General features: G+C 41.3%; 1 long non-coding RNA gene across 2 annotated transcripts in view; it reads right to left on the reverse strand.

Annotated features, from left to right (window-relative positions):
• LOC105938182 overlaps positions 1–24,498 on the reverse strand; it is a 256,421-nt gene that overhangs the window by 30,301 nt on the left and 201,622 nt on the right. Inside the window, exon 4 of one of the 2 annotated variants that reach the window (XR_002426663.2) lies at positions 23,331–24,270. The exons of the other annotated variant lie outside the window; for it this stretch is intronic. This is a non-coding gene — a long non-coding RNA (uncharacterized LOC105938182). Of the gene's footprint in view, positions 1–23,330; positions 24,271–24,498 lie in introns of those variants that run through there. 2 annotated transcript variants of the gene reach the window in all.

Below are 24,498 nucleotides of genomic sequence, written 5' to 3' on the forward strand. Positions count from 1 at the left end.
TCAGAGAAACGCGCATTGGCCCGCCGTGGCCCTCCGCCTGAGTCCACTGTACCCGCAGAACGCTTTATTGCTTTACTTATTCATGTTTCATTTGCAATTCCTGGTGTGAGTGTTTTCAGATACACAGAATATGAGTGTATGTGTGCGCTCTCTGATAGCGCTAATCCTGTTTACTTCCCTTTTCCTCACTATTTCAACTTCCCAGTCTTCCAGGCCTATCCGTGGCTCCTGCCCCGGCCATCCAGAACAAATGGACTCGCCCCCCCCCCCCACCCTCTCCAAATATTTGATGCCCTCTCTGAATATGTAAACCGCAGCGGCAGAGTCAACGCTGAGAAATTACCAGAACTATCTGGGCCATTGACAGGCCTCCCCTGTGGTCAAATGAGCCCCCTCCTTCCCGACCACTCCGGATTCTTTGGCTCTCCGTAGATAACCAGCAGGGGGGAGGAGATAAATTTGGGCCAGTTCTGGCACTCCAATGTGGGGAATTTAGACAAGTGTGTCTGTGGTATTGCACTTCACCTCCGAAAAGGAGATTTGTGGGGTGCGGAGCGTCTAGTTTCTGCAGACAGAAACATTTTTACCAACTGGTTCGCCTCGCTTGGGCAAATTTTGTCCGGTAAAGACACAAACGCTGGTTAGGTCGCACGTAATCTTTGTCTTGCTTTGTGCTGGATAAGAGAATTCTTGTCTTTTTGCACCTCAAAATTGACCTGGAGAACCTGGGGAAAAAATAATTCGGGGAAAGTACCTAATCCGCTTTGTAGCTTCAGAATTGTTTGGTTCAGATTTGCATTTTTTAAAACATTTTATTTTGTTGGTGAACAATCCCTACTGAATGTCGCGCATTGAGTGTCATCACGTGGAATACATCAAGTTTTTAGTCACTTTTCAATTAAGCTGAATTTTAAGAATTGGGGTAAAAAAGCAAATAAAATAAAATAAAAACGGAATTAAAAATAATAAATAAAATAAAAAAGACAAATTCTGCAAAAATAAATAAACTTTTTTTTTTTATTTCAGAGTTTGTGGCTTTCAAGGACCACCGTGGTCTGAGAAGAATTTTTTTTCCTGAATTTTATTGTATTTTTCTAGCCATGATAAATCATGTAGAATGTTGCCAATATTGATTTCAGATCTGAATTATGGTAAAAAAAAGTAATTTGAAACCAAAATTTTACAAAGATTTTGAGAATTTTGTCAGGTTTTCAAATCTCAACTTCTCTGGCTCGGCGGAGATAAACTTGTTTAAGTTTAGCTATTTTTATTTTCCAGTATTTACCAATAAAGAAAGTCATAATTTACACTCTACTTTCAAGACAAATGTGTTAATGATTCAATAACAGGTTTTAAGTGAAAACATTTCCAGCTATTTGTGCCATAGTGAATTATTTCTGAACAAATAACTACCAGTCATGTTAATGGTGGAGATTTTGTCGCACACATGCAAAATTGGTGCTGAAATGTTCACCTGAACCCGATTAAATAACTGCCACTCTGATTATTACTTTAGCATCAGCCAAATAAAAAAAAAACAACAACAAAAAAAAAAAACATTTTAAACCAAAAGTCAAGACTTGTAACTCTGGCAAAAACAATTAGCTTTGTATTATACACTTTTTTCCATTTAAGGCAACTGTCTTTATTTTTTTCTTCTTTCATCTAACAGTGATTGCATCAATATGAGCACTAAATTATTTTAATTAGAGATTCTTTAATACCTAAGTGCCCTTTTATTATATGCCAATCTTTAAATCCTTAAATTTTTTGCTCTATGATAAACAACCTCCTAAATCCCACAAACAGATGCAGGTTTCGCACTGCAGGGTAGGAACCCACTTGAAATTAGAAAACTGAAATAAACATAAATTAAATTCCATTTTTTTTTTTTTATAAATTAAGTATTCGGCCAAGCAATAAAGCTTACCTCCATGGTTTGCTGATGTACAGCTTTATACATTTTGTATCAGCGGAGTACAACAGGGCTGTGTGTTTGGTCTTCTGATGAAAATCAACAACAGGGATCATATTTCTCCAATTTTAGCTTCCCTCCATTGGCTTCCTGTTAAATCAAGAATATAATTTAAAATTATTCTTCTAACGTATAAAGCCCTTAATAATCAAGCTCCATCATATATCAGAGCTCTGATTACCCCGTATGTTCCTAACAGAGCACTTCGCTCTCAGACTGCAGGTCTACTGGTGGTTCCTAGAGTCTCTAAAAGTAGAATGGGAGGCAGATCCTTTAGCTATCAGGCTCCTCTCCTGTGGAACCAACTCCCAGTTTTGGTCCGTGAGGCAGACACCCCGTCTACTTTTAAGACTAATCTTAAAACTTTCCTTTTTGACAAAGCTTATAGTCAGAGTGGCTCATACCCTGAGCTATCTCTATAGTTATGCTGCTATAGGCTTAGACTGCTGGAGGACATCAGGGTCTATTTTTCTCACTCTACTGAGTTCTACTGTTCTCCAATTTGCATTGTTTGTTGTTATTTCAACTTTTAACTTTTTGTTCTCTGTCTTTTTTATCTTCATAGTAGGTGCACCTGGTCTGGGGTTCTGTTAGCTGTGACATCATCCAGGGGAGGCAGATCACCTTCTATTACCATCTAACATAAAAAGTACTCCTGGGTCAATGTGAGCTTCTGTGCTTTCTGTGTCTCTGCTCTGTCTTCTCTAAGCCCCAGTGGGTCGAGGCAGATGACCGTTCATACTGAGCCTGGTTCTGGTTCTGCTGGAGGTTCTCCTCAGGGGCGGTTCTAGACAGGGGCCAACAGGGGCCCATGCCCCAGTAGAAATGGTCCTGGCCCCTGTTATGGCCCCTGTACTAAAGACATAACATTAAAATATACTTCTACTAATTATTTGTAATGGCAAAGAAACCATAACTGATTGGTCACTTTGACCAATTTTATTTTTTACCAATACAGTTTTACTCCAAGAAGAATTCAAAAATTAAGATGTTTCACGTTTAGCTTTACACTGCAAAAAGGGAACTTAAAGTACAATTTTCTTGAAACGAGTGTATTTTTCCTTGATTTGAATAGCTAAACAAGACCATTTGCCAATGGAATGAGTATTTTTACCCCTAAAATAGGATAATTAGATATGCTGCACTTACAAAAAGATGATGGAGATGAATTGTTCTTATTTTAAGTGCAAAAATCTTGTTCCATTAGCAAATAGTCTTATTTACCTGCTCAAATCAAGGAAAAATACACAAATTTTAACAAAATTTTACTTACTTTGTGTTCCCTTTTTGCAGAGTAGCCGTATTGAGCTGGGGGCAAAGTTTTAATCTGCTTGATCAGGGGTCTAAAACCTGCAGTTCCAGAGCCACAAGTGGCTCACTTAATATTATTACACAGTTAAATATTGCCATTTTATTGCTTTATTTTTTTTTTGTTCTGTGCCCCTGTGAAAAAACACTGGCCCCACCTTGGCCCCCCTGGTAAATTTGGTCTAGAACCGCCACTGGTTCTCCTCCCTGTTAAAGGGGAGTTTTCCTCTCCACTGTCGCTCCATGCATGCTCAGTATGAGGGATTGCTGCAAAGCCATCAACGATGCAGACGACTGTCCACTGTGGCTCTACGCTCTTTCAGGAGGAGTGAATGCTGCTTGGAGAGACTTGATGCAACCTGCTGGGTTTCCTTAGAGAGGAAACTTTCTGACCAACCTGGAGGATCTGATTGAATTGATGCATGAAAGCTTTTCACCCTCGTTTTGTTTTTTTGGTTTGCTTAAATCTGAGAAATGCAAAGGGGAGAAGAAGCCATTTCTCAGCGCCATCATGGAGCTATGATCTGGTAACGCCCGAGCTCCATGTCATGTGACTTCAACCTACTATTGCTATTGGTGCAGAATCCTTTCATGCCTACGTTGCTTATGTAACCAGAGGTAAATGTTGAAATATTTTGGACCCATCAAAATTTATAAAACAACTATTTATATACTATATATTTATTTTTCAGTAAGATGTATACTTTTTTCTGCAGCACTCTAGACGTTCTGTGGACGTATTATTTTTGAAAAATTAATTGTTTAGATGAAAAAGTTGTAGCTGTGACCTTTAAACCATTCATTAAATGTTATGCTTCAAAACTCTTAGATTTAGTAGAACTTATTCTGATTATGTACAAAACATACAATTTCCTTTCAATGGAGTAGAGGTGTTAAATGTGGAAAATTTGAGGAATTAATGTCTTGTTCACAAGAATAAAAAAGGTAGTAAATACATTAAAGAAGGATTTGTCAATAATTATTTGTCCCAAATTAATATGCATTTTTAGTTGTGTCTACTAACATTTGTTTTGCTTTGTTAAAGTATCACTTGAATTAAAAGCAGGAGCTTAGCAACCCTGCATTTAGGTTGCTGGATTCATTCCCCAGCAGAAATACCTCCCTTCTGTTGACTGTAGGTTTGATTTAGGTGGCAACATTTGAACCGTTTGCGAATTCGGTGACCCGCTGGCACTCACTGGGCCCCTCTTGGCTCGTCACCGGCGTCGGGGGAGATCCCAATTCACGGAAGACATGGCCGCCCCTCAAAACCCGCCGGCAGATGCTCCCTGCGTCCTGCCTCGCCAGCCAGCAGCGCGCCTCCTCCGACATGCCTGCGTCCGTCCGCCTGCTTCATCTGTCCATTCGTCCGTCCATCTGTCCGTCAACACGGAAAAGCAACGAGGGGACGGAGATATGTGTTGCCTCGCGGAGCGCGGTGTAAATAATGTCTAAAACTAGAAGAAAGATAATTTATTGAAGGCAATATGCTCCCGTTAATCATTTACTGGGTGACGTGTCTGAGTGCCCACATTGGCTGATGAATGATGGATGGCAACATGCTACTGATCAGACTTTTTCCCTGATTCTGGGTATTTTGGGATAATTGCTAAAGTCGTTAATTGAGTAGAAATTGATTTAGGGGACTAGATCTGTTTAGATGAACCAATAGCAGCTGTTGAAAGGTGGATTTTGGGGATCAAACTTCGTTCGATGCAACATGTTTCATTTCCTTGCATGGATAAAACTTGAGCCATTTAACGATGAATAACTCCAGGCATTTATTTAGAAGCGCAATTCATCCAATTATCTCACTTTGGGATTTAATCTTCTGACACATACTTAGAAATTAGACGACAAGCGAAGGTGGGGCCGGGTTAAAGGGCATGCCACACAATAAATATGGTAGAGGCGGTAAAAACGGATGCAAACTACGCATTAAAGCAGCATGCTGTGAATGTGGAGGTCCCTCCACATGTGGGAACCATTTTTTTTTTTTACCTGTCTTCCTTTAAAATAAAAGTGTAATAGCATAACTTCGCCGACTATAATAAACCAATAGGTTAAAGTGTGAGATTTGAGCGTTTATATTTGTACAATTCATGAAAACTAATAAAGAACGGTTTAGTAAAAGGAAAAATGACGGTGAGAACGAAACAAACCAAAACTACAAAGTTACGAAATGTTTGATGAGGAAATTCAACCTTTGTTTTCCTTTCTGTAAGAGGCGCCCCCTGCTGGTCGGTGGACAGAACACAGCTCTTCAGAACCCAGGCAACACCTTTAAAAAAAAAATAGTTGGGTCCTTATTAAATCAGTTTTTTTTTTTTACAAAACTCTAATGTAAATGGATCTACCGCGACACAAATCTTTGCATCATAAATCACAGCAAAGCAGGGCTTTTCACGTCACACATTTTCATCGAAAGCGATCCCGCGTTTCGTCTCCTGCGTGCGGCTGACATCACCTCGCCGGTCGCCATGCCTGGTGAGAATTCCCACACTGTGTCCCAGAATCTACAGACGGGGGGGGAAACTTTCTCGACGGCACACTCGCTAATGAATAAATCATGGCATTAATGGCCGTAAGTTTGCCTGCCACGTGTGTGTTTTTGTCCTGATGAACCCTGGAAAGGCCCACTGGCCATCTGCGGTCCTGTGCCACTGTGTGTGTGTGTGTGTGTGCCTCTATTTCAGTGTGTGTCAGTGTCCAGCGTCCACCGGGGACGCTCGGCTGCTGCCCCACTTTCCTCGCTCTCATGTCAGAGCGGGACCATCTGACGGGACGGCGTTGGAGGGGGGGGGGGGTTATTTACCAGTGTCACATGTCTATATTTGGCCGCTGCCAGCGCTCGGCATTGCAGTTGTTTTCCAAATATGCGCGGGGCAATCGATGATAATGAGGAAGGACATTTTAATTAGGACTCTTGCAACCTGGGTAAGGCGTGCAAGGGTGGGTGGGTGTAGGGTTGGGGGGGGGGGTGTCTGGTTGCCATCACACCTCCCTTCTGGGAGTTTGACTGGTGAAAGTCTCGCCGCATTTTTTAGGAGGAAATTAAAATCTAATTCTACACAGAAGGCTTCAGTCTGACAAAACTTAGTTTAATAATGTGTTACAAATTTATAACATTCAGTTTGTGGAAGATGCAACACATTAGCCGAAACTAGCTCGGTATGAAAGCAGGGGGGGTCGTAGTTGGAGAGGTGACGGGTTAGGGGTCCGAAGCCACATGCAACCCTTTAATCTTGACTTTAAATTTGGAACCAATTGGTAAAACATCGACAGGTAAATCGGGAAAAAAATGTAAAAAAGAAAATCATGTAAAAGTATTTTTTTGTTTCAGAAAATGAAACTCAGATTTATTACACCTATAGGGAAATATTTCAAGCCTTTATTTCTTGTAATTCTGATGAATCTGGCTTAAATACATTTCTCAGAAAATTTGAATACTGTCAAAAGCTAAAGACTGGAAACTCATGGTGCCAGGTCCTAATCAACCGATGGCGCCTGCAAAGTTTTCCTGAGCCTCTAAGTGGTCTCTCAGTCCGGGTCAGCAGGCGACACCATCACGGGGAAGCCCCATAAACTCACAGCTAAAGAAAATGGTTGTTCACATAGAATATTCAGAGAAAGTTGAGTGGAAGGAAAAAGTGTGGCAGGAAAAGGTCCAACAGGTACAGTCTGACATGTCTGTTTAAAATATTCTGCTTAATTGATCTGATCTAATATTTTAGATCAGATCATTTTGGGATTTCATCATCTTTAAGCCACAGACATCCAAATTTAAATATTTCACTCTATGTGGAACGAATAGATTTAACGAGCGAGTTTCACTTTATGAAATGAGGGGCATTTAAAATGAGCGATGAAATTATTAGGAAACGTAGCGAGTTTCTCAAAAATACAGTAACTAAAGTATAATTATTTAAAACAGTTAAATAAGGAGGATTACATTTGGAAAACACCAAAAAAACAAAAAAAAAATTAATTACAAACACATGATGAACCTTTAACTGATAAATATCTGATCAAATCTTATTCAATAGCATAAAATTTAATAGCATAAATAAAGAATTAATTAACAATTGGCGGAGAGTTACGCAAAGTACTTCACAACAGATAAATGTTTGCATATTATTTAATGTTTAAATAATCTCTAAATATTTCATAAGATCTACTAAACAAATGGAAATTGAGCAATAAATCAAGAAAAAATTAGCTGCCTCGTAAAGATTATCTTCTCAAACTTATATTATTGCTCGTTAATGTTAGATTGCCTCTTTACTTAACCATTAATTTATAATTACTAAATATTTATTTGCTATGCCAAAAGGTGGACCAATTGTGGATTTCACTATTCCCCAACTTAACTAATTAACCTTTCTCTACAAGTTACTGGAGAGTTAATGAGTAGTTAATGAGTAGTTAATGGTTAATACACATCTAAATAGTGAATGATTGCTTTGTTCACCATTACTTCCTGTAAAACTAAATCTGTTTTACTCTAAAATGTTGACCCAAATCTCAACTTCTTAGCTTCTGAAGCTGCAATAAACGAGGAAATAAAACTGTTTAAGCCATCAGATCATCCACTTTTCTATATTTAAATCTTTGCTATTATTCAGATCATTTAAAATGGTAGCGAGTAAAGCTGACAGTTTTCAGGTCTAAAGGGAAGAAAAAGGTCCAAAATCTTATATCAGGTTAACTAAAATCTTTCCTGGGTTTCAATTTCTCTATTTGCAGCCTCCAAGTTCTATAAATACAGCGTTGAATAATATTCACACCCCAAAAACTGGCATTTTGTCTCGTTACATCCAAAAACTTCAGTGTTTTTTACTAGGATTGTATGAGATCGGCAAACAAAGTACGACATTTGTGTGTGGAACAGGAATAAAACCGGCAGACGGAACGTTTTTCACAAATTAAAATCTGAAAAGTGCGGCCTGCACTTGTAGTCATTCCACCTTAGCCAATCCCTCGTTCAACCAGTTTCTGCTACAATTGCAGCTGCAGGTTGTTTGGGGTTTGTCTCTGCTGGCTTTCTGCAGCTATATAAGGATTATTTTTTGTAAATTCTTTGCCAAATAGCTCCAGCTCAGTCAGACTGGACGGAGAGCATCTCTGCACATTATTCAAGTCATGCTACAGATTCTGAAAAAATATTAAGGTCAGGACTTAGATTACTCCATTCTAACATATTTATGCTTTGCTCTACACCATCACATAGTATCGCTGGCTGCATGTTTAAGGTGGTCGTCTTAAATTGTCCATAAAGGCCAGATCTGAGGAGTGCACAACTCCATCTTCTAGCTGGGCAACCCTTGAATGCAGATGGATGCACTAGATTCAATTTAGGGGTTTCAGGGTAAAGACTAGGTTATGTGGATCTGCATCAGTTAATTTCCTGCATTTTAATTAGTTGCAGTGCAAGCAACTACGGAAACCCACATTTATCTGGTCTAGGTGTTTCAAAATTCTGCATCTAAATGCACAATCCTAACATTTAATTGTGCTTCCTCCACCCGACGTCGTTCACTGGGAGATCTTTAAAATCCAAGTTTCCTCTAAATGACAACCGTGCACAGTGTCCAGATCCGGCCTGGAAGAGCATGTTCCAGCCTTCCCTGCCATGCCTGCAGGTTATCATAAGCTATTTGCACATTGTGAACTCAAGTGGTAAGGAGGAAAAAAATACGAAAAGTCTAAAGATGGCAAAACTCATAACAGTGCAAGAGATCGGACCAGAAAATGCCTGCAGGAAAATGACACAGTTTTGAAAATGAAACACGTTAAGGCATCAAGTAAAAGAAAAGGGTTATACACACAAAGAAATGTGTATGTTTTTAAAAATAAATACATAGGGGAACAAGTAACCGGCTGCTAATGAGAAATATTCTGATCGCGAGCAGCAACGACTGAAACATAAGGATAACCCTATTTATGTATAATCAGGAAAAATGCATGAAAAATAAATGTTTCATGAGCGCAAAAGAAAAAAGCATTTTCCATGCAGCCGCTATATATGTGTGCAGGATGAAAACAAAGCAATAAACCCACTGCCCCTTTTATTTAATATTCACCCAACATCCCCGAGCAAGAACTACACAAGGTGTTGGGAGAAAAAAGGGGCCCCAAAACGCATCAGAGCAGAAGTGAAAAAGTTGGTTATAAGTGCATAAATAATCCTCAGTGTTAGAAATAAGAGCTAAACAGAGCCGCTGCCCAGTCAGTTCCTGATAAAAGACCTAAACAGGCTGGAAAAACCTGCGAAAAGCCAATGGCGAGTGGCGCGCTAATCAACTAAAGGCAACATCAGAAAGAATAGGTAATTTGAAACACAAAAAGAATAAGTAATTTGGGAGGCTCGTACCCAAGTGGCCAAATTATTTATGCCTAATAGAGACGGGGGTGTGTGCATTCATTTGCAATTAACCAATGTGCTTTATTACCTGTCAGCCGAGAGTCCCGCTCTGCGACGCCTTTAATTACTGAGCGAGGTGTGGAGGCACTTCCTGCTGCATGGAAAAAACATCTTCATACCTTTCCTCTGGAGTCAGGATGGCTCTGAAGTTTGGATTAGATCTCAAAGGCAGACAGAGAAAACCAATTCTCCTCAAAACTCTTAAAAACACGTTGAAAACTAGTGCTCAGACCATTTCTCCTACTTTTCTTTTCCTTAGGCTTCTAAATGATTTGCGTCAGCTTTGAATACATTTAAATAATTACAGTTGCATTTTAACATAAGCCTCACACTGAAAAATGTCAGACTTTCAACGGTTAATAATGTCAATGACGATGCAAATAAATTATGTTAAATCGGATTAGGAAGCCGTTGCCAAACTGTTTCCTGTTTTTGCTATGTTGTTGGTACATCTTATAGCACATTGTGTGGGTCTAAACTTTAGGAAACTGAAATGCAGTTTGTGGAACATCATGTCTTTTGAGTATGATCCACCCTGGGTGCAAAATCCACTGTTTTAACAGAGTCAAAACTTTACTCTTGCAATCACTTTGCAGTTTCGTTTTATTCCACTTTTTCAATAAGGAACAACTAACCATCTTAGGATGTAAGTTCAGTGCTCTAAGAGTTCCCCCCAAGTGTTCAAATAACTATATATAAGATGAATTATTCATTCAGTAGGTTAGGCTGCAGTCAAGTGGAGGCTCTCCAAGCCCATAATATGCCGATCTGAGGGAATCTTCATCTGGGTAGACAGAGAGTCTGCACACCAAAGCCAGTGACTGTGTTGGATGGAAGGAGGGATGGATGCATTAAATAACAGATGGACAAATGGTTGAATAGACGCATGGATTCATGAATGGATTGACGAATGGATTGACAGACAGATGGACAGACCGATGGATGGATGGGTGGACGATCAGAGGGATGGACGGATAGACGGACAGGTGGATCCATGGATAGCTGGATGGACAAGTGGTTGGATGGATCAAAGACCAGATGGATGCATGAAAACAGATGGATGGATGGATGGATGGATGGATTGGATGGATGGATGGATGGATGGATGGATGGATGGATGGACGGATGGACAGACGGACGGTCAGATGGATGGATGGATGAACGGACGGACGGACCTCCGGTCAGAGGGATAGTTGGATGAATGGATGGATGGATGGATGGTTGGACAGACGGATGGATGGAAAGACGGGTGGACGGACAGATGGACGGACGGTTGGAGGGATGGACGGACGGTCGGAGGGATGGGTGGACAGACCAATAGATGGATGGATGGATTGATAGATGGATGGATGGACAGACGGTCGGAAGGATGAACGGATGGATGGATGGATGGATGGATGGATAGATGGTTGGACAGACGAATGGACGGAAGGTCGGAGGGACGGATGGATGGTTGGACAGACTGATGGATAGTTGGACAGACGGATGGATGGAAAGACGGGTGGACGAACAGATGGATGGTTGGACAGACTGATAGATAGTTGGACAGACGGATGGATGGATGGATGGATGGTTGGACAGACGGATGGATGGAAAGACGGGTGGACGGACAGATGGACGGACGGTCGGAGGGATGGACGGACGGTCGGAGGGATGGGTGGACAGACCAATAGATGGATGGATGGATTGATAGATGGATGGATGACGGACGGTCGGAGGGATGAACAGATGGATGGATGGATGGATGGATGGATGGATGGATGGACGGACGGACAGATGGATGGACGGACAGATGGATGGATGGATGGACAGATGAATGGATGGATGGACGGATGGATGGATGGATGGATGGATGGTCGGTCGGAGGGATGAACAGATGGATGGATGGACGGATGGATGGATGGATGGACGGACGGAGGGACTAAGGACGGTCGGAGGGATGAACAGATGGATGGATGGATGGATGACGGACGGTCGGAGGGATGAATAGATGGATGGATGGATCTTCTGAGACCAAACCAAGTCAATTTACTGTTTAAGTGCAACTGGAGCCAAATATCGTTAGTAGATGTCGGGGGTCTTCTGTTAACACAGATTTATTTTATCCGTTTTTTTATCCGTTTGAGGATATTTATTCCAGTGAACGCCTCTCCTCTAAGAACATTGTAACAATAGTGGAAGACCAGTTGAGGCTGAGACTTGGGAGATGTCAGGGTTTGTTTTCTTTCACATACTTAAAGGAGTGTATTACATTCCCAAAGCCTGGGAAGACAGTCGATGCAGACTGCTGTGCTCCAGCCTACAGACCACCTTACATTCCTTCCCTAAACGTTAACAGAAACCTCTGCACATCTGTAGAAGTTGTTCTTCAAACACACATAATGAGCCTGGCAGTCGGTGCCGTGTTGCAGATCGGCTGATCTGATTGGCTCCTCGCAGCCTGCATAAACCAGAGGAGGGTCCCTTAAGAGCAGATCTCCTGTTAAGTATGGGATCCCTGAGAGGAGAAGTGTTGGAAGGACTCTGCTTTCCTTAAATATACCAGGCCATCTGGGGAATATAAAGGTTTCCATATATAATTAAGAAGAATACATCGTTAGAGGCCTTGTGTGCCTTTGTGTGCTGCACCTTAAAGGCGTTTCGTCGCGCAGGGAAGGCGGAGGCTTTATTTAGAAACGCTCGGCATAGGAAGCATTTACATTTCAGATTGTTCTCCTTCTGAGGAAGCTCTCATTCAAGAACAAGGAGTGTTGACTATACCCGTCTAAAAATGTAGAATTTCACTCCGAAACATTAAGACAAATTCAACCTTTTAGCACATTTATCAATTAAAGACGGAGCTGCAGCACGTTTTCATTTACTTAAGGGTTTTCTTCAACATGGGAAAGACGGGAGGGCATGCAATTCAAGGAAGATGTGTGCAGGAGGCAATGTACACCAGCTTTGGTTAGCAATTACTTAAAGTAGCTTTCTATATCCTTCTTCGTTGTCTACTTGAGAAGAAATAAAAAAGAGTGATGTTAGTTGGATCTCAGGTCCTAATCTGCCATATTCCTTCAAATTTAATTGGCAAAACAGACACAAGGACTAAAATAAATGCAATCAGAGCGTAACACAAAGTTTTCACTAAATAACAACCAGTTTAATGGAATTATGTCAGATTTGAGCTTTTGCGGGAATGTTTATCTCCATAATGCATGAAAATCTTGCGGTAAAAATAAGCCTGCATGCTGTGGCACATGGGTCGGAAACTACATTAAACCTAAATGAAAGTGTGATGGCCTCTGCAGAAAAACTGAAAATGGGTCATTTCTGGTAATTTCAGGTGGATAAAGATCCAAAACATCTAAAAAGAGATGGTTAATCAGACAAAATCATTGTTCTTGAATGGACATCCCAGTACTAAGACATAAATCCTGTAGTAAACGTGTAGGACCTGAGAGAACTGTCTAAGATATTAACACTACTGCAACAAACTATAACAAAATCGAGTCCTTTTTGTGCCAATGATTGCAGGGTATTCTATGGTGCTAAAAAGTCGTAAAGTTTTAGATGGCAGAATAAATAAGATGTGGTAGTAAAGACCATCCATAAAACGGGAAAAGCCTCCTTGAAAGACGACTCATTCCAGGATGTAATCCCAACTGTCTGGTGCGAGCGAATCTCACACGTTCGCGCGCCGTCACGTGACCCCAGTGAGTGGCTTTCATACGGCGGCACCCGCCTCACGATCACATATCCGCGGCGCTCGGCAGCAGCTGCTCATCACCCCTCCAAGGCCCTGCGAGTCATCATCCAAGTCACCGCAGTGTGTAGTCAAACTTTAGGAGCGCTCCGGGGGTCCATCGGCGGGAAACGAGCGCTAATTGTGCTAATGAGCTTGTTTGGATAAGGCCTCATTTCTCCCTCCGTTTTCTCCCCTCAGCAGCGCAAGAGGCCATCTGACTTCAAGACACTTCCAGGCCCACTCGGGATGGACCGGCTCTGACTGCAACCCCCCCACCCCCCCCTTCTCCCCTCCAGTTGAGATTTAGTGCATTTATCACCAGTGATAAAAGTATCTCTGACACCGAGGCGTACAGTCATCCATCATCGCTCGTTTGAGACACAAGTTTAGCTCCTGCCTTCGCTAGAAGTGAGGGATTATTGCCATTAGAGAAGGATCTTTTGTTTTGATGGCCCTTCCTTAATGGGGCCGCATTAAGAGGAAATCCTAGGGGCCGGTTTTTGGGTGATTAAGCAAGCAACACATTTACAAGAAACTAATTGAGAGAACAATGCCAGAAACCTAAAGAGGGCCGAGCTGTAATGAAGTGAGGCTCCCAGAACTAGCTTTAGCTAACGCTGTGGCTCGTCAGGACGCTCCTTCCTGCTTCGCATGCAGATGTGTTTGTTTTCACTCACTGAGAACCAATAAAAATCAGCGGAGGGCTAATGGGCAACTACTTCAGATGGCATTTAAGGGGATTTATTCCAGCAGCACGAAGAAGATGCATCATTTCCCATCTGATTCAGCAGAACAGGCCATATGATGACATCAACTTAATCATCCCGGGTCCAGTTCTCTGAATTCGCCAACTCCAGTCTGAGAAAGAACCACAAACCTAGAAACTAACAAGACAGCAGATTGTCTTTGTGACCTATGAGCATGCAAAGCACTAAAGATGATTTATTTGTACCAAGAAAAGGTCCTGGTATGCAGAGTCAACAGATGTTTATCCAAAAGAAGAGCACTTTGTTCTCACGCTGTGGCCTGCGGCTACGTTTCAGCAGTTATGCAAAGGTTTGAAAGCCCCTTCTTAAAAAAAAAAAAAATAGTTACGACACTCAAACCTCAGTGGAGGAATGTTCTCACACAAACTCTCCCAATATTCACCTACCATGAGTTTGCAGACGCCATTTGAAGCACTTTTTAAACTCTAAACAGAACTTTTAAACAGGAATGGCATGGCCAGGAGAAGCAGATAATTAGCACTGTCCGACTCCTTCATTGTGGCCTAAACACCTTTGACCGAGGCATCTAATGGTTCTGACTGATTCAAGTAAGCTTGAATATAAGTCAACAGTTTTCAAGGCATAACTTGGAACCGGGACTATTAAAAGCCTTGTCCGTTTTCAGCCCAACCTGCTAAAATGCTCTTGATCAATAGCTCAGGCCTTTCATTGGACTTTGGCAACAAAATACCATACTAGTGCTATGGTATGTTAGCTTAAGACACAGGAACTAAAGATTCTCTCATAAGCTAGCTTTTCTGCACCAAATTATTGTCTATGCGCAGCCATATAGTCCAACTCTACTTAAAGCCTACTTGGAACAATAAGGTAAGCTTTTGGCAAAGCAGATATTAGCTAACGTCTCCAAACAGAGCGGTTAGCAGCATATCTGTGAGCATTGCTTACTCTACAATGAATCCATACAGACTGAGCTCTGATTGCTCAGCCCTTGTCATAAACCTAATGCTCATAGAGACCACCCACTGACAGGAAGGCTAGAATACCCTTATTGAGTAAGGACTCAAAGTGGAAGTGCCAGCCAAAGTGGAAGTGCGTCAGCAGTCGCCATGTTAAGTGCTGTCCGAATAGTGTAGTCAGTAAGAAAGGAGGTAGGAAAAGGGGCTTTTGTGCTCCCTCTTGTTGCTAGTTTAGCCTCGGAACCTCGTGACATCCATTGACGGCGCTAAGTGGCTACAAGGTATCCCATAACCATTTGCGTGACATGACGTATGAGAACAGCTCCGTCATGGAAATCAACGAAAATGTCAAAAAATAAGAGATTGTGCACTTTATAGTTCATTTTCAGAAGGCTGTAGGCCCAGATTCATCCATTTGCGTTTCTGTCACGTAATAACGTCGGAGTTAAAGGCCGTCCGAAATCGCCACAACGATCGGAAACTCCTTTCCTCTCCATGAGAAGAGCTCTTACTATTGACCCCGTGAAAGGTCAAGGAACCGGAGCTAGGAGCTATTATTAGAGGTATTCAGATGGAGCCAGGTTCTCCCATAGAATGAATGCTGACTGCATGGAGGCTTTTTCTGCCCAGCAACAGAGCACAGTGAATTCTGATGGGAGGAAACTTTCAAATAAAACTGGAAATCCACGCTCTCAGAAAGCAGATGGTGTATTTCCTCAGAAAATAAATACAATTTCGATAAAAATACAATCATCTCTTTGATTACTTTATCTTCTAAAAATATGTTTAAAACACAATAGCCCCTCAGAGAGGGTTAATGCCTTTGCTAAATTAGCTTTAACTTACTTGATCATACTTTAGCGTATCTTAGCTTAACTTAGTTTAGCCTAGCGTACCTTCGCTAAGCTTACCTTCAATGCATGGATGAGTGCTATCCTAATATGTTTTTATTTCATTCTTAGCAGTTTAAGGAAATCAGCCCATTGGTAAACATCCCATCTGTGTCAAAGCCTGAATCTTAAATTATTAATATGCATAGCTCATAACCTTTAAATTCATAGATATAAATATCCCTGATATTTGCCAAATTTGGCTACTTTTGGATTCTCTCATGTTTCTAAACAAGCAAAAATTCCAACAATGACCAACTAAACCAGACGGTGATGGACCTGTAGCGGTCGCAGTGTTCTGCCACCTAAACGTTTCACTCCATGTCTAAGAGAAGAACCTCGCCGCCTCCCGAACTGTGAGGAAAAAAACGGCGTTTTTATTTGTGTCACTTTGCCGGTGATTAATGAAACATGCGCCGATCCATCAATCTGTCCTCGGCTTTGTTCACACTGGAGTGAAATCAGGTTAAGCAGTGATGTCAGAACTCGCAGCAGATGTGCAGCTCAGGTTGTTGTGCGCCGCTGCCTCGTGGCCTAATTAAAGCAAAGCCCAGGCAGCCGAATGAAGCCGCAGTCACCTGAGATGAAGGACACATCCTCTGCGCCAGCAGACGATTCGCATTTGATTTTTTATTTATATTTCTGTGCCGCGCAACACTCGGGGAGAAAAAGAAGTGGGTCAGCGCACAGATCTGCGGCAAACCAACTTTGAAACATTTGTGTTGTCAGTCTATCTCTGGTTAAACATACTTTTGTATCCCATTTCCCCGGTGCATATTACTCATTAAAAATGTTTAACAACATTTTAATTGAAGAATTAATTACCTTCGGCTGGGCAAAATCCTCCTAAATTTCACCAGGGGAGTCGTCAGACGTGCAGAGGAGCAGACGTAGATGCGGGGAAGGATTACATCAGCGACAGTATGCGGTTTCGCCGTGAGTCAACGGCGAGAAGCACGTGATAATTCACGAGTAAACACGTTTGGTGAGTGAAGCGCTACGATGTTCCACCAAATGTGTGACTTCAGCCCACTGAACTGCAGCTCGCCCACTCCCTGCCAGGGGCAAACGCCAGTAATAGCCTCAGAGTGTTTAACACAAAGTTAATAGAGACAGGAAGTACCTAAATCATCCTTATCTGTTGCATTTTATCCAAAACAATAAGTTATGTCTTTCAAAAAGTGGATCCGATATGCAGGAACCTCAAACCGAGGACTATTTCTCTTGGCTAGTCCTCAAAATAGGGAACACGGGAGAACATTTGGTATAAGTAAGGCAGAAATGACTCCCGTATCTACAGGCAGAGTGATGGTTAGAGGATTTAAAACACAGAGCAGTGAAACCCAAGTCTGGATGTTTATGTTGCCACCTAAGCAAGTGAGCAGGATGCTAAGGGAAAGCAAAGAGCGACATCTTTGGTTTGCTCGGTCTCCATAACAGCCATTATATGCCGTCTAAATGCCAACTGGTTGATTTGGACAGCAGGCAAGGAAAAACAAACCTTTATTGTCCTACTATAAAAAAACATAAATACAACTACTTGAATACAACTTTAACTGGAAACATGGGATTTGTCCAAACGTGGTTAATGTTATTTGGAAAAGCACCTGCTGCATGCTGGGAAGAATGCCAGAGGAGATGTGATGCTGAGGTCCGGTTTCTCTTGGAGGTACAACCCTTACTCTTCGCTATAACACCAGTAGACTTCCTGTATGTGCCTATCCTACCATCACAAATGTAAACAGTGTGTTTTGACCAGATGAGGCTAACCTTTTTAGATAAAACAAAAAAAAATGTTCAATTGAGTCTGCTGCGAAAAAAAATACATGAAACAGCAAACAAGAAAGCCAGCCATAATTTGTATCTCTAAAGTCTTTAGACATCAAGCAGCAGATAGAAATAATCGTCAGTGCCTGTGAATATACATCTATTTCTAGCTAAATATACACGGTTTGATTTAAAAAGAAATTTTGATCAATAATTTTGGGATTAATACAAACCAATTGGCACCAAAAACCACTAACTGAAGCTGTCCAAGCAAACTGATCTCTGCATTATTCTAGACATCTCAAAAGGAAAGTGGAGCAAATAAGGCTTCAAGAACTATCAATACAAACTAGAACAGAGAGTACACCAGGAACCAGCGCCGATGGTTGGTTGTACCGGATTTTTTTGGACCATCAGCCGCACCGGATTATAATGCGTACTAAATATTATTCCCAAGTGTGTAATATCACTCCGCCCCTCCGCGTACACACATACTACCTGAGAGGGAGAGCTATCCGTCTGTGTCGGGAGGACAGAGTAGCTGGACTACACTGCCCTGTTTCTAACATAAGGCCAACATAAATTTAACTTTTATATTGAATTAACTTACTAGGTTTATTGTTGCTAGCATGTACTCCAAGCTGCCTTAAATTAATGCACTTCTAATTTAGACATTACAGTCAGGCAGTCTGGTAGACAGCTCAGGGGTCCTATCAGGTAGTGATGACACAGTGTACCGCAATGCTCCTAATATCCATTGGGCAGAGCGACTTTGTTGCTAACCAAAGTCTTAGTTACACATTTTAACAGATTTTTAAACACAGTGTACCACATAAAATAAGTCAATAAGCACAATGGTGATCATATATAAGGTGCACCATCAATTAAGTGTGCCTTATAATCCGAAAATAGGGTACTCTTAAATTGACCTTCAGACATTTAAGTTTGATCTGGGACCAACATCAAACTTAATTTAACCCTGTTCCAGTTTCAAGGTCCAATTCCAGTAAGGTTTGCTAATTGCCATCATGAGTGACCAGGCTAGTGGCTACTAGCTGTGGAGTGTTATAAAGGTTTAGTAAACACTACAGTAGCATGTTTACTAAAAGAGACAGCAGCTATAGCATGCACGGCAGCCATTTTGGACTTTTGAGGTCAGGGTTGGTGAAATAAGTAAGATGCTGCAACTCAGGATTACAATTTTTAGGAACCTGATGTTTTATTGTGAGGGTTATTGTTACATTACTGATGAGAACCACTGCTTTAACCCCCCTTTGCATCTCTGGCTGTACGTTCACCCTCGGTCTCAGGTCTGCTGCAGCCTCTAAAAGGTTTTCTTCCAGGACTGTCCTGGATTTAGCTCCATCCATCTTCCCATTAACTCTAACAACTTCCCCTGTCCCTAATCGGGAGAAACAGCCCCGTAGCACAATGCTGCCACTACCATGTTTGACAGTGGAGACTGTGTGGCGTATAGTTTGCATGTGGGCCAAACAAAATAGTCTCTGACTTATCTGACTGGCGCACATGTTTGCTGTGTCTCTTGCAGGACTTCTTGCACACTGTTAACACGATTTATCGCGTTCTTTTAATGATGGCGGTCTTCTATAAAGACCAGATTCGTGAAGTACCCAACTCAGAGATGCACTATTAACAGACTGCCCCACCCGAGCAGTAGATCTGTGCAGCTCCTCCAGAGTTACCGTGGCCCATTTTTGCTGCTTCTCTGATTAATGCCTTCAAGATCCTTTTTGCTCGGTAATATTCTCTAACAGACCTCCAAGACCTTCACGCAACAGCTGCGTGTATACTGAGCCTAAACCAGAAACAGCTCTGCTAGTAAGGCTACTTCCACCTGGATGCTATGGGTTTTATTCAGAGGTGCCAGAATCAAGGCATACTGTATTTTAGATTTCCATTTGTCAATTATTGTAAAATCATTTACCTTCCCCCTCCACATTTGTGTCCTAATCCCGGTAAAACACTTGAAAATTGCGTGATTGTGACGTGAACGAATGCCGTTGTAGCCAGTGGGGTAGTATTGCACACTGTTTGATGTTAAAAGTCTAGTTTAAAACCAGAAAACCTTTATTAATTGTACGTTAAACACTTAAGCCGACATGTATTTGTCAGTAATCAACCTCCTTTGTGCTCGAACAGTGAACCTTGTGGCTCACACCTCTCCCCCCCCCCTCCTGCCTTTGTCTGTCTCCTCTCTGCTATTTAGCCCTTGCATTTGATTAGTTAATTGCCCCCCCCCCCCCCCCTCTTTTCTCCCCCCTACCCCCCTCCAGTCCTCAGGTGGAGGCTGAGCGCGAGGGCTTCTCATCCAGCCAAGCTGTTCTTTTGGACGGGAAAGGAGGCAGCTGTGTTTACAGCCCGGGTCCTGGCGTACATTTAGCAGAATCTATTATTCATATCGCTCAGTATCAGAGCGAGATCTCCAGCCACCTGTCTCACTGACAAGCTTCCCCCCCCCCCCCCCCACCCCTCCTCCTTTTGTGGTGCTCTTCCGTTCGGAGCAAATTACGCCGGTCGTGATGAATTGGGTTTTTATGAGCGCCGCCGTAGCGCCCGGGCATCCTCGAGCCAGGGACCATCAGGGGCCCGGAGAGGCTTTCAGAATCATCCGTGTTTATTTATTTTTTCTACCTGGAGCTCGTGTCTTCTGTCTACAGCTGTACCCGTGCCAGTGTTCGGCGATGTTCTTACACCTGTTAGTATTTGCATCTTTAATGTTGTTTGGCTTCTTTTAAGGATCTCTTCAGCTACCTGACGAGTCCGCCGGCAAAAAAATGTTAAACCCGTGTGAACATTTTTAATTAACAGGGGAGGTGCGTTTTACTCCACGATAAGCACCCCGATAAGTTGTAACACAATTCATAATTTATAAAGGCTTTCGCTTTCATCTCCACTAGTTTGCATAAAACTAATTACTTCATAAGCGACATTCATTACAAAATGTATATTTTCTCTTTGCAGACGCGTCTGAGTTTCGCTCCGGGAAGCGGCTGGCACGCCGAGAGGAGAGGTGAGCACGAGTTGTCGGAGGCGGCGTCTGCTGCAGACCTGCCTGTCTGTGTTTGTACTCAACAAGCATCTCGGCTTCATTATGCCGGCTGGGAAAGCGCAGGTAAAACATAACGGCCTAATGCGTGCAGTTTCACTGTCGCACAGAAGGCTTTCAAAATGTCTCACCGTGTAAACAGAAAGGCAGAAAGTAGCCAAAATATTTCAAGCAAAGGTTTAGACGGTTTTATCATAGAGACCCTGCTGGATTAAGAACACCGGCCTGCTCCTGCATATCTATTCAAGGCCCATCTTACCCCGGTTCCAGATTTGGCAGTAAATGAGGAATATGTTGATCACAGGTAAAACATTGCAATATGCATATTGAATTTATTAGAAATTAAATATGGAGACAGAGTATTACATTAGGAACTGTCCTTTTCTGACCTACCCCCTCCTGCAATAAAACTAAAGCTGCACACTGCAAAAAGGGAACTCAAAGTAAGTAACATTTTCTTAAAATTTGTGCATTTTTCCTTGATTTGAGCAGGTAAATAAGACTATTTGCCAATGGAATAAGATTTTTGCACTTAAAATAAAAACAATTCATCTCCATCATCTTATTTTAAGTGCAGCATTTCTAATTATCTTCTTTTAGGGCTAAAAACACTCATTCCATTGGCAAATGGTCTTATTTAGCTGTTCAAATAAAGCAGAAATACACTAATTTCAAGTAAATTGTACTTACTTTAAGTTCCCTTTTTGCAGTGCATGTTATCTTACCCGGCAACAGAGAGGAGACATACCTTACTGGCTGACTAAGATATTTTCTCAACAACCCCCACCCCACACAAATAATAAAAAATGATTTCTCGCTGAATATTTAAAGATTTTCCTTCAAAAGTGAAACTCAGTTTAGCTCCGATTGTTTAGCAGCACAGGATTTACGTGGCTAAATAATTAGGATACGCCGAGTGCAGAACTTTCTTGGACCTCACACTAAAATATCGTTGAAGAAACACAACGGCTTAATCGTAGAGGAGATACAAACGCGCAGCTCGGAGTACCGCATCAAATTTGTTGCGCTCCTTTAGCCTTTGGGCCACTTCTCTTACTTTTTTGGGGGGCAAACAAGTCCTTGATTCTAACAATAACTGCTACACTCAACGTTTTACAGCTAAATCGACAACAAAAAAGACTTATATGCTGCTTTTAGCCTTCCGGCTACCAAAATCATATAACCTACTCATCAATTAAATAATTTTATTACCGTTTAACAGATGCCAGTTTTTTTTTAAAGCAAATAGGTCATAGACAAGCAGTGCTCTTTAAGCAGTGATAGGTCTCAATTTAGGACATAAGAATCTTCTGCTGTAATATATTACACATTGTTTTCTTGTTTTCCTTTTATAATTTACTTTATTTAGCAATTTTGGCTTTCTGTTCATTGTTAAAGTTAAATTAAATAATTATGTAGCATGCTAACAACCACGTTTCAAGGTGACTTACAACTACTGAAAGAAGCATTTTGATGCTTAACTGGAGAAAAAAGGTTAAAAATTCCTTTAAAACACAGAAAAACTTTGTGTAAAAAGTACTATAAAGAGGAATAGTCATCTGCCTCAAACAATTAGGTTAGATCTTGGCTTTGTTTTCCCCTATGTCACCAGTGCCATTGCAGAATTTGATTTTTACCAAAAAGGGGCGGGGCATAACACACACTAATCTATACATTGTATATCCAGTAAGTCATACATAAAAGGATAAACAGTTCCACATTAAAAAATAAATGACAGAAGTTATAGATTTCAAAGAAAAGAAGATACGTTTGCTTTCGTCCAAAAAGGGGCGGAGCCATTTTAAGTAGTGATATTTATTCTATCTAATACAACTTCCTATAGTGGAGGGCCCCTCATACTCAAGGAGGAGGATGTTCTACCCATCTATGAGCAAAACAAAGAGGCTTTGCTCTGCCCTATTGTACTGGGATGGTACAAAAACTTCAACTTAAAAGCTACTAGTCACATTACAGTATTTACTTTTGCGTAAAAAAGAGGTGGGCCCTCCAAGAAAATGGAAGATACACACTATTGCTCTAATCTACAGTATACATACTATATTGAGGCATTGACATGAGGGAATAATTTAAATACATCAAAATAAAACAACATTTCATAAGACAAGCATTAGTGTTTTTCTTCCCAGGTGGTTTAAAGAAAAGCCAAAAGAAAATTATGTATTATGTAAAATATATTTTGAGGCCATCCTGCCTAGTTAAAATGTTTTTTCGGATGTTGTTGCAGGGATTGGAAATTTAGTGATTAATCTTAAAAAGTAAAGAATTCCACCCCTGAGCTCCCTGGCATTTACTAAAAAAAATAGGTATTAAAAGGATAAACCAAAGCAGTGAGACCATTTGTTTGGAAATTCTGACTTTAATTAAAACCTCTTCAGTAAAAAAAATAAAAATCTATATATTTTCAAAAACAATAAACTTCATAACTTGTAAAGAACTCTTTTTTGTTACACAGATTTTAAATTTTATTATATTAGCATGTATTAAAGTACGTTTTGTTAGATGGTTATGCATTGTAAGGTGGGAAAAGGGGGGATCTGAATTAGGTCCCCCAAATGTCTGGAACCAGCCCTGCCTGCCTTGCCTGTAAAGTATTATATTGTGACAGGTGTACACATTCAATAAAAACGGTTCATTAGGTCTTTATCTGCTGTAAATACACAGAATTTTACGTCTATATTTACAGTAGCGGAGGACGGGCTGCATCAACAGCAACACAACTTTAGCTGTGATGACTTGTGGGGGAAGAAAAACAGAAAAGTGTATAAATAAACATGCCGAAAAACATTGCTGCCTCACGAGTCTGTTTTCAATTCCCATTCCATTAAAGCGGCCCCGCAGGAGCCGGCGAGGTTGGGTACAGGGTTAGGTGCACACACATAAATCAAAGCGGGCCAAGGAATTGTAATCCTCGCTGAACATTTTGGACTGATTGATATAAATAACATTGTCCTCGCCATCTGTCCAAAGAGGGACCTTTCCAGTTAGTGTTGAGCGGCACCGGCAGAATAATTAATGAATGGTGTCCTTTGTGCCGGTAATAAAGAGGAGACAAATTATGTTATAATCCAACTGCTGCTCGTTTGTCACAGCCAAATAAAATGTCAAATAAAAGTGAGGGGCCACAGTGTTTGTTTAATGGAGTGCAAGCTACCTGCTCCGGAGTCTGACAGCCGGCTGAGAAGGCTGTAAAATAAAAAGGAAAAAATAAAAAGCCCGGATTGTGGATTCTGGTCTGCAGGAATTTACTCACACCGACTTGTGCTCGTCATGTTCGGCACATTTAACAAATGCTCACAAACACAAACTGATCCACAACGACTCTGGACGTCCGTCCTGGAGGAAAACCTCCAAGTTATCAAAGCAAAGCGCAGGAAGCCTGATCCGAATCCCCTCTGCGCCGCCAGTTTCTGGGAAATAAAATCTGATGTCAGAACATAGTTGTTTATATGTAAACATGTAGCCCTGGAGGTGTAGAACACAAGGAGAGGGAAAAAATAAAAAATAGAGCCAGAAAACATCAGAAGATGCAACCAATTGTCTCACGAAGCCGTAAAAACAAACCACAGATTTATGAGAAAACAACAAAAGCAACACAAACCCAGAATCGGCTGTTTTAAAGTTCTCTCTTTGTTGCG

This window comes from Fundulus heteroclitus, chromosome 24 (genome assembly GCF_011125445.2).
Source record: "Fundulus heteroclitus isolate FHET01 chromosome 24, MU-UCD_Fhet_4.1, whole genome shotgun sequence".
Classification (NCBI taxonomy): domain Eukaryota; kingdom Metazoa; phylum Chordata; class Actinopteri; order Cyprinodontiformes; family Fundulidae; genus Fundulus; species Fundulus heteroclitus.